Source organism: Doryrhamphus excisus, linkage group LG4, assembly GCF_037039965.1.
Source record: "Doryrhamphus excisus strain RoL-2023G ecotype Guam linkage group LG4, RoL_Dexc_Guam_v1.1, whole genome shotgun sequence".
In the NCBI taxonomy this organism is placed as follows: Eukaryota; Metazoa; Chordata; class Actinopteri; order Syngnathiformes; family Syngnathidae; genus Doryrhamphus; species Doryrhamphus excisus.
Window position 1 is genome coordinate 10,603,146 of NC_136360.1, and position 12,002 is coordinate 10,615,147.

General features: G+C 40.8%; 1 protein-coding gene across 1 annotated transcript in view; it reads right to left on the reverse strand.

The window, feature by feature from the left end:
* The window catches only part of dab1a (DAB adaptor protein 1a), a 205,161-nt gene that overhangs the window by 149,464 nt on the left and 43,695 nt on the right, over positions 1 to 12,002 (reverse strand). The gene's annotated exons all lie outside the window — the stretch shown is intronic.

Sequence of the window (12,002 nt, forward strand, 5' to 3'; positions counted from 1 at the left end):
TCGATACAAATACACGTTATATATACATATATATATACACACACCACCTTGGCTGGTTTCATGTATAAATCTCTGAGAATATAAGATGACTCCTTTTCAGAGTGTTTTCTAGGGAAAACATTGTGTCTTTATATATTATAATATTATATTGTGTCAGCAAAGTATGTGCCATACACCATGAAGCTATACCCACACTATGTGCAACTAATTGATTTCATCAATTTGTAACTTTTAATGCAGAAGCACAAGTTGCTGTTGAAAGTACGTTCAAAAATCCCAGAAAATACACTCAAAACATGAATTCAACGGACATAATGTAGTTTCTTTGAACCCAACTCCTCATTGCTCAAAATAACAGTTCATTGTTTCAGTTGTTTCAATTCAATTCAATTGTTGTTGTTGCTATTAAATTCATCTTAATACATTTTCAGACGTGTGTTATCTTTTATTTTGATTTGAATTATCAGGTCAAATGGAACTGTTAAAATATACAAATATATACAATCCTGTCCAATCAATTTTTTTTTACAAAATACAGTAAAAATAGGCATATTGCACACAGTTGCAAGTGGTGATTAATCCTGATTATTTAGTTTTAATCTGACTTTCAAAATTGTTAACCATTTGACAGCCCTAGAGTTTACATTAAAAGGTCCTTTCAATATCACTTTTCACCTAAAAAAAATCATATGAACTGAACTTTGAACTAACTGAAATGGTAAATTATGAACATACGAACTATTCATATTTATACAGTGTGAACTGAACTATGAACTATGCACAACACCGCATACAGCATGCAGTGACTTGAAAAAGCAGTGACATTGAATGACAACTATGCTACTTGTCTGTATTAACATGTATTTTGTCAGCTGCCTTGTCAATCAAAGCAAGCAGGTGCACAAGTCACAATGTGAGCGCAAGCGTAAAGCAATACAAAAAAAAGCCACCTTTCTTTCCACAGAGCTCTCATTGAAAAAGCCCCTGAGTGTACAATTAGCTAACTATGCACGCGTGTTAAATAAATAAAAGGCTCTTTTTGGAATGCGTGTGCATGAATAAGGTTAGTGCCGCCCTTGTATGTGTAAATGGGGTTAGCGATTGCGGGGCGCGCTCCCTCCGCTAATCACGACTGTTTGTTCTAGGGCTGAATGCTAACGTCGATGCTAACCGGCTTTAGTGGGAGGCTAACCGTCGTCTTGTAAATTGAATTAATTCGCAGAAGGGTGTCAACAATGAAGCAGCATCATGAGAGCGAGCAGCTGAATGCTAAAGCGACTGCCTATTTTCAATTTGTCTGCATAAAGCTTCCGTCTTTTTAACTTTTCAATCGGATGCATATTGACTAAGAGCGGCAGGGATTTAAACAGATTTTAAGAGAATAAGAAAACGCAGCCACCACTACTGCCTCTGTGTCAAGTTAATAGGCTGCATTGACTCCTTTTATTCCGCTATAAACGCCATCTCTCTTCCTGCCAAAAAGACAGACTCAATAATTCATTTCTACACAGACAAATGCAATACCAGAAAAACTCTAGACAGAAATATGTACTATTGTTAATCATGAGGCATGGAGTATTTCTGCAGTACACTATTTATTTTCCATCCCTAACATCTCTACTGTTCACCCGGGATAGAAAATAGATTCAAAGTGGTGTTTTACTTTTTTCTTAAGAGTCACCCGGCGCCTATGTGTCACTGGGATGGCGCACGGCTGTGCTTTGCAGCAAACATAACCAGGTTAGCGCTAAAGCGGGAGATATATGGAGACGGATGAAGCTGGCGGCCGTAACTTTATTTGTTCCTGTACACGCGGATGTTCGCGAAGCAGACTCGCTGCCTCCTCTTCACACGTGTGAAAAATGTCTGTTTAATCACAATAAAATTGAACGAAAGTTATAGGATCTTCCCAGAAGATAGATGCAAGCTGCAAGTCACTGAGTCAACATACAAAGACTGAACCAATAAAATCATATATTTTAATATACTCCTCCTGGTTGCTTTAAAGTAAACCTTTATGGAGCTTAACATTGTTATGAAGTGCCTCTTCGCGTCATCTGTTTACTTCCACAGGGGGCTCAATAGAAGGATATTAGCATGAGCCTCAGTCATATTACCGTAGTCCATTGGAAATGGACAGGATCATTCTGCCACCCCATATATATATATATATATATATATATATATATATATATATATATATTGTCATGTGTATGTGTGTCTGTTTATCTCATCTCTCGCCTCGAGAAATGCAGGAAGAGAGTTCACGAAATTCCTGCAAAAGTGGTAGCAACATAAAGCATAACAAAACCAACTACACAGCCTGAATTTACACTTGTCTTACCCAATATAGTAGACATAAAAAGAGAAAATAAGACATAATATATAGCCTCACACATGGTAATCTCGGGACAGTTTTTCCAGCAGTGGCTATAGAGTCGACAGCCTTAGCCAACACAAGAAGTAAAAACAACAACAACAAAGAACTCTTCCAATGTGAACGTGCGAGTCTATATTATATTGTATTTTGTATTATTATGTCTACTCGGAGTATAAAGGTGACTATAGGGTTGCTTTTTCATGTCTAGAGAGGTCTAATGATATTAAAAAGCATATTTAAAAGGCGTTGAACAGTTTTGCTATGCTCCAACTCTAAATATTGCTCCAAATATTCAATTTATAAAGAAGAAATTTTACTACATGGAAATTCATTTATCATGATGGACTATTAATAAGCTGTAGTCAACCTCAAAACAGCAATGGTTTATTAATTAACATAATAAAAAAAAACAAAGGGAATCGCAAAATGCCAAGTGGCGAGGGACAAGTGGAAGTTAAAAAGAATAGATGCTACTGGTAGAGTGATGAATATAATAATCTGACGGATCTTTGACCTAATTGGCCGTACTGGTGTTGGGTGTAATTAAAAAATAAATCAGACTCTATCTGTGACATACAGTAAATTGTCAGGTCAAGGTCAGTGTAGAAGTACTATGGTTAGAGCGCTGGAGAGAAAACACACATCTTATCTTGACCTTCACCATATTGTTTTGGATATCACTTAAAAATCAATTGAGACCTGTCAGTTTGTGACAAAACTATAATAATTCCTGGCACCTTCACAATAAGATTGGTCTAGAAAAATGAAAAAAAAAGAAAGAAAAATGAGGCTACAGATGTGACGTTGACCTTGGCTATATCGTTGCGGGTATTATTCAAAAATCAATCAAGTCCCGTCTGTGACATAATCCAACGATTCCTGAAAGGAATAAAATAGATGTGTGTCGAAGTGCTGCAGGTAGAGTGTAGAAAAGAGCCCTGCTCCTATGCAACCTTAGACATCAAGTTTCTTTTGTTTCTTTTATCAACACCTAAATCTTTAGAGTTGTTGACCATTGGTAACATTGGTTTAGGTATCAAGTCAAACTGTCTGATGTAATATGATAATCCATTAAGTTGGAAAACGAAAAATTTCAGGTACCTACACATCTGATCAACTTCTGAGCTGCCTACAGATGTAACTTTGACATCAGCGTCTGGGGCCATCTTTTGTAGTATAGTCAAACTTTGTTTTGGAAGGCTGATTGTTTTTTCTTGATTCGTTTTACTGATCAATACCCCACCTTGAGGCCAAACAAAGTTGCAAATGCCAGTACTTTCATAAGAGGATGAGAAATTATATTGAATTCAATTTCGCCACGACACACAGGAAGTCCGCTGGACTGGATCAGGACATAGCCGCAACAGATTCGGTGTGAGCCCAGCCCCTGCAGTGGTCCCGTAGCCTACACATTGAGAGTGGCTGCAATGCTGTGTAAACAAAGAATAACAAGACTGTTTTATGTCTGCAGGGCTCTAATAATGGCAACAACGGTATTTAGAAAGTCATAAACAGGTTTTCTATGCTCTAAGTACATTCATTCATTCATTTTCTATATGCCTCATGAGGGTCGCGTGCATTAGCCTATCCCAGGTGTCTTCAGGGGAGAGGCGGGGTACAATCTGGAGTGGTCGCCAGCCAATCACAGGGCACATATAAACAAATAAGCATTCACACTCACATTCATACCTATGGACAATTTGGTGTCACCAATTAACCTAGCATGTTTTTGGACTGTGGGAGGAAACCCACCCACGCACGGGGGGGGGGACATACAAACTCCACACAGAGATGCCCAAGGGCCCAATTTTTCTGTGTGAAATCTATGCCATGCATTTGAAGAGGGATATATGGTTTTGAGTCGCCTGCTTACGTATGTCTTGAGAGCGCTAATGGAAGCAACGGGGGAGAAAAGATCATTGATTTCCATTGAGCAGCTTTTAATAAATATGGTCACTTGCTTATTGAGCAAGGAGAAGGAACTCGTCATCGTCACCTGAAAATACAAAATAGCATGCACGCCACTCTCCTGCACTCATTGTGCATCACGACTGAGTGCCTGCTAATCAATAGCCAATTAACGTGCACAGACACACTCATGGAGTAACATAGCCTACTGAACTCCACTGTAAGACCTGATGGCTATTAGTGGATAATTGTTCACCCCCCATTCACTCTCTCCATAGTGCCACACAGTTAGGACGGAACCTATGGCTTGGGAGCCAGATGCAGCTCTTTTGATGACTGCATCTGGCGCTCAGCTAGCATTTCTTAACACAATAGATTTGTTTTAAATGCTTTTTCACAGTGGAAGAGTGGTTAACATGTCAGCCACACAGTCAGGAGGTCGGGAAGACCAGGGTTTGATTCTCGGCTTGGGCATCTCTGTGTGGAGTTTGCATGTTCCATGTGTGGGTTTTCTCCGGGTACTCCGGTTTACTCCGGTTTCCTCACACATTCCAAAAACAACTCCAAATTGTCCATAGGTATGAATGTGAGTGTGAATGGTTGTTTGTCTATATGTGCCCTGTGATTGGCTGGCGACCAGTCAGCCGACTAATAAGTCATAATAAGCATTTTAATTCATCCATCCATTTTCTGCTACAATGCGGATGGCCAGAGCCAATGCCAGCTGTCCTTCCCATATTGTCCGGGTCCGACACAAAAACTTGATTATTACTGGATAATACAGTAATGTCAAGAAGTAAACTTCCTCCTTATATCAAATAGTGGAAGCAGATGGTAAAAAGAAATATTTATGGAATATGGCACAAAACCATGCAGCATCAGAGGCCACATTAATGGTTTGAAGTAGGGATGCTCCGATTTTTGGGTTTTATTCTGTCAATTGTGAGGTTGCTCATCCAGGACCAAATTCGGCCAACACCGATATGCGGTTGGTCAGGGGTGCTGCTTAAAGTCAGAACAATTCAGGTCAGGTCCCTGGATTGTCAGAGGCCCAAAAATAAGCATCAAATAATAAAGGGGGTGGAATTGTCATTTTTTGACAAAAAGTTATGGAAAGTTATAATATACTTACTGCTTTTTCACCTACATCAAAAAGGTAAGATTGATTTCTTGAAGTATAACCTATTAGCATATACTATGCATGTCTTGCTTTACAAAATACCAAAGTGGCTCATGCATTCTTTCATTTTCAGTATGTGACTTTCAGCGGAAAAACATTTGGAAACACCAAACCCAAGATGGCCAACATTGTAATGCTGAGCGTTCCAACAGTCATATTTGTCAACCAATCTTCCACAAATCTTCTTGATTTTAAATAATATGAGACAAGAATAAAGTGGATCTTAATCAGTCACATGTTTTCAGCTAAGTTCAACAGTTTTCAAAACTTTTGCCAAAACAAGAATGCTACTACTCTGACGTGTTTGCAAAGATTGTTGGGGAAAGCAGAGGTCTCTCTGGGTGGCTCTCTGTCCCTCTCTTTCTAAGTCGGGCTGAGCCAGAGGGATTATTAGGCAGGACGAGGCCTCGCCCGGTGCGGTGTGAGTGTGATAATGAAGTGTACACAGGAAAGGATTACACCACCGACTCCCCCATTGGTCCGATCCTGGTTTGTGTATTTGCACAACAACACACCTCGACACCATGGTGCATCTTTCTCCCAGTAGTGTAACACTGATATGAATACAAGCAGGTGTGGGATGCTTACATAGACACAGGAGCAGACACTCAGTGGAGGTGTTTGCGTGGGTGAGGGGTGATATTTCAAACATGCACACTGGTGGCCCATGTAATGCTGAATCAGAGCATGGCGCTTCAGTTTGGAAAATGTACCTCTTGGGGGAGAGCATGGAAAACGCCATGTGAGCAAAACAGGGCAGCAGAGAGTTTGGAGTTTAAACTGGGAGTGCAGCCACCGCATACCCACACCCCTTACCTTATGAAAAAGCCTGGACGTGCTGGTGTGACTGTTCCTCGCTACTCCTGATGTCTTGGGTTGGAGCTAAGATCAAATCAATAGGGTTGTTGCTTGGTTGCACAAGAATGGCATCTTTGACATCTTTTTCAAAATCAATCATATTACTCTGACATCTTATGTGTAATCCCTGCTGACAACACACAACACAGCAGATGCAAACCTCATGAGCAAGAAGACTCAAAATGGAATTTGCTAAAAAGTACAGAGAGGAGCCTGACACATTCTGACACATATGTTTTATGGACTGATGAATACCTGGAAATGAAAGCCCAAATGTTTTCAGTCTACAGCAAACAAATGGGAATTGGCCTCACTGTTGCAATGTAATATGTAATATGTAAATAATATAATACGACTGGTGCACAAGGAATATACAACTACAAACCTCTATTCCAAATGAACAGCATTATTGCTCACCAGGTTGACTCCTGTACAGATAGTCAAGATCCATACATGGATTCTTATCAGCCAAAAGCACACTCATGTATCACACTGCCTGTGACAGTGATCCGGCTGCAGCATCTACGACACCCCCAACCCTCCATTCCAGACCCTCATCAATTCATTCATCTATCCAGCCATCCATTCTTTCATTCACCCCCAGCTCATCTCTGGCCTGTCACAGCAGCAGCATGCCATCACAGACAGCTGTGTGTGTGTGTGTCATGTTATCATCATGTTATTGATTGGACTGACATCCTTGTGCTCTATAGTTGGCCATGACTGTGTACTTCGTCATGGGTGAGGGGGACTGGGAGATGAAAACCAAAAAAATGATAAGAGAGGAAGGATACATATATGTTTCGATGGAGAACAAACATGGAGAAAATAAAGATTAAAGTTAACGCTGTAATGGTTGCAGGACCATTTTACATAAACCGAACTAAGAAGACAAAGTGTTAATTGGAAGCAGAAGTTATTTCCAAAATGTCAAAACTCTTACGTTTAACAATTACACTTCACTTTTGTCACTTTAACAATGCTTTGCCGTGAATGACAAAGTGGAAAGTAAAACACAGCGCTCTGTCATCACATGGTCATTTGTTAACAGTGGTGCCTTGACTAGTATCATTAATCTGTTTCAGAAGGTCTGAATCAAAGCAAAACTGACTACCAGAGCAAGTTTTCCTGTAGAACATAATGGAAATCCCATTAATATGCTCCAGAAACCCAAAAATATTAACACAAAACACATTTTATAGACATAAATTATAGTGTATCATGCAGAAAATGATGTAACATTAATTACAATGACAAATGAATGGCTCACTTTTACCTTTATTTAACTTTTTGCAAACAATGAAGTGGAAGTTTTTGCAAACTCATCTTTTTTTATCTTTAAATTTAAGGGGAAGTGCAGAAATTACTGTCAGTGTATTGTCACTGCATCATATGTGTTGTGGTAATAACATCGTGTTAAAGTTTGTATGGGTACTAGACAGTCTTTACTGTATAATACTAAATAACTAGATAATACTAAATAAGGGTCAATAAGAGTCAACAAAGGAATGAGTTGATGTACTGATTCAGGCTGTGTAGCACTAAGATGTTGGCTGATAGGCCTGAAGGTGAACCAATCAATTATTCCCCATCGTCAATAATTCAGACTTGACCAGAGGGCTTCTGTTTGTGTATAGGCCATCACATGTGCACACACACACACACACACACACACACAGCACTGGCCAGTGATCTGATGTGATTTAAGATGACCAGTCAATGTGGATCCAAGGCTTCACAAGGACCTAAGCCTTAAATTATTGCTGGGCTTAAAGACAGAGGACTAGCAGTACTTTTCCTCCATCCACAGTAAATCCTTCTTATTCCAGCTCTCACATCTTCTTCTAGGTTACACTACTGCAGTTTTACATTATGCCGCCTGACAAATTCTGCTTTTCTAATGGTAGTTCCCATCTTCTCCTGCAACCATGAAAGTGAAATAAGCTGTTCATCCGCTGATCAAATGTTGAAGACCACAGGATTTAAAAGCAAAAATTGGGGCAAAAATTCAAATTCAAATTCTGTCATTACTTTTATGGACAGAATTTGTAGGGGCAGCCAGAACGTTGAGGCGCTCCATTTTAGTGGCTGCAGGATTGGGTCTCTGCTTTTTGCAGATGACGTGGCCCTGCTGGCTTCATCAAGCCAGGACCTTCAACTCACACTGGATTGGTTCACAACAGAGTGTCAAGAGACTGGGCTAAGAATCAGCATCTCCAAGTCTTAGTCCATGGTTTCCGCCCTGAAAAGGGTGGAGTGCCATCTGCAGGTCGGGGATGAGATCAGAAGTGTTCAGAAGATCATGTATGTCCTCATGAAGATGGTCCAAAGAGAAAGAGGATAATACTCCAATATATTTCAGTGGAGTTGAAAAGATGCCCTAGTTGTATGTCATTATACTAAGATGAATCAGATGGTAGAAATCCCGAGGTGGTACATTTACAATGGACAGGATTAAAGCAGTAGAACTCACATAGTCTTTAGTCTTTTGTTTTCATCTCCTACTGCCTTTCATGCAAACACACACACACACACACACACACACACACACAGGTTTATGTAGTCCAACAGTCTGACTGTGTCTTTCCTGGATTCCGAACTCGTCTTTCTTTGTTCCTGCCTTCTATTCAAATATGAATGGGCATGTTAAAGGAGAATTGGACCATTTGTCTTGCGTAAGTTTCTTCTCGAGTGCAACTGCTCTGCTATTCATCCACACACTGCTCTCTGAGATGAACCCTGGATGAAGAAAATGCTCGTCTTTTATCGCTCCAACTTGGAGATGAAATCCACAACATCTAGGACAGGGATTCTCAACCGGGTCGTGACTGTTTTTGGTGGGTCGCAGGATGGTAGAAGATAATATACGGTGGAAGAATGGTTAGCATATTTGCCACACAGTCAGGGTGCTCCAGTGAGGAAAAATTAAAGGATACAACGAACATTTAAAAATTTGAAAAAGAAGAAAAAGCCTGCATCTTTTTGTGTTATAAGTGACAAAGTCTATCATTATTTTTTCTCCGCTGCTCATTGTTCCATTTCGTTATTTCTCAATTTTATAAATATTTAATCTGTCTTCTTGTAATTTTTTTCATTACACCGTGAATTTATTCCCATAATATTTTGACTTTAGTGTCTTAATATGACAACTTTTTCTGAAACAATTTTTTTTTTTTAATTGCAACTTTTTTTGTTTTGTTACTAATATTGCAAAAACTATCATGGAAATTAAGTTGTTATAGTAAAATTGTGACTATTTCTACTTTATTCACGTAAAATGACTGCACTGGCTACATTTTTTTGTTGTTCATGATAGTTTTCTAGTTTAATCGTATTTATAAAATTAAAAAAAAATATTTTTGGTAAAATAAGTTCTAATCCACATAATAGTCAGGAAAAATTAATAATTGAAAACAATCGCAAATGTATTCAACCCTTTTCACCTTTGCAGACGGCAATTCAATTAAGTATTCATTATACCATAACTTTTAAGAGCATGCTAATTAGTGGGGAATAATTCAGGACGAATAATCACTGATTCCATTATGATATATACTCCTTTTATCCTTGAAGCTTTTGTAATTAGTCAGAGAAACTTGCGACAAAGACTCTCATGAAGGCTGAAATGTTCCAAAGAAAGTAACAATAAAAGTGTGCAATCTGGATTTTAAGATGCGCTGTGATCATGGCCATGAAAAGCGGCAACCTCAAAAGTGAGTGTTTCATTGGAGGCAATGAAGCAAACAAGGGAGTAGATGAATTTTCTTGCGTGTAGTGCTCATGAACAGACTTGAGGGCGGTGCTTCTGAAATAGTGGGGCAGGCCGGTCTGAGGCGAGGGCGTGGTGAACTTTCTATATCAGTGCAGACCTGCCAACATGCATGATTTTTGGTACAACAAATTCAACTCTTGAACACGCTTGTATGCTTCCCTGCTCTCCATTTTGTTGCATTTCGCTGGTTTCAGATTCAAGTTCAGTCCGTTCAGTACACACCAATAAATAGATATCTGTTTCTCAATAGTATGTCAAAATGGGGGGGTGCGATGGGGGTCAGGAAAACTTTTTTGTCCCCCAGTGGAGGCTTGAAAGAAAATAATTGGGCACCTCTGCTCTAGGGAAACATATTACTGTTAGAACATCATTAAAAAGTCACTTTTACACCACACGGGGGCTTTTACAGTTAAATTACAATGTTAGAAAATAACAAAATGCAAAAATGCACGGTCATAGCATCTGTTATTTACTTATTTATTTATTTATTTTGGAGCTGCCTAGATAAAATTTGGGGTCCTAAAGACACCAAATGTCTAGGTCTCAAATGAGGATTTTGCCTTGAGCATGCGTGTAATACGTGCCTCATCTTGTGCATGAAATAAGATGCAGAATACATGATGACAAAGGTGTATGCAACACCCCCCCCCTCCTCCACCAGCCAGCAATGAACAGCCTGCCTTTTAATTACCTGCACTGTGATAAAGACAGCAAGCTAGTGTGTGTGTGTGTGTGTGTGTGTGTGTAGGAGAGCGAGAGAAGTGGCTGATGTGTGACATTCTAGCGTGCCTCATAAACTGTAAACTGATATCTGTGGATGCATAGCCAAGAAGAGTAAAAGGAAGGTGCAATTTGGGAGGTTGGATTGGAGAGGAGGCATGTGTTGTGTGTGTGTGTATATGCGTAAAATGAAGCGTGTGTGTGTGTGTGTGTGTGTGTGTGTGTGTATATGTTAAATCAGAGCAAATTGCAGCTCCTAGTGTGCAGCAGATTGCTTCAGCTCACACCACTGCCTCCACAAATTAATGCCATTGATTTTCCTCTGCACACACACACTTATTTCTCTATATACATATAGATATTTTTTGCATAGTCATGCACACATTGTCATGCCTGCCATTGCCTACCCCGCCTTCTCCTTGGAGACCCCGCCTCCTGCCTGATTGTGCTCAGGTGTCCCTCATCACCTGATTTCCTGCTGGCTATATATCGCCTCTGATCCCTCCTGTCTGGTGCAAGTTCGTTGTACTCCCATGTCTCGTCCTAGCATTCCTTGTGATCGTCTCGCCTGGTTTTCGACCCTCGCCTGCCTTTCGACATCTCCTTCTGCCTGCCGCTCTTGGATACCTTTGCCTCATTGGACTGACTTCCTGTGTACCGACCCTCACCCTCGTGTAGAACCTTACCTCGTGTCGTGCCTGCCAATTCTGCCTTTGGGTCCTCCTTCCCACGTCTTGCCCTGACAGAACGAACTTGCCATCATGGACCCAGCGGAGTTGGAGTCTGTTCGACAGGCACTCCGGACGCAAGGACAGCGCCAGAGCCAGCAAGAGGAACAGCTTGCCGCTCTAGGCACAGCGTTGCAATCTCTGTCGGAGCGACAGGAAGCCATGGCTGGGAATCTAGGCTCCCAGCTTAACTCCCTGCTATTGGCTCTTCAACCCGCCGCTCAACCCGCGGCTCCAGCGGATCCAGCAGCGGCTTCGCTCCCTCCTCCGGTCCTGACTTCCGCCTCGCCGGCCGCCACGTGTCCACAGTTGTCACGGCCGGAGTGGTTCTCTGGCGAGTCGGGCGACGTACGCCCTTTTTTGACCAAGTGTGAACTCCATTTCGAACTTCAAGCCCCCGCATTCACGTCAGAACGTGCCCGGGTGGCTTTTGTGATCTCCCACCTCACGGGCAGA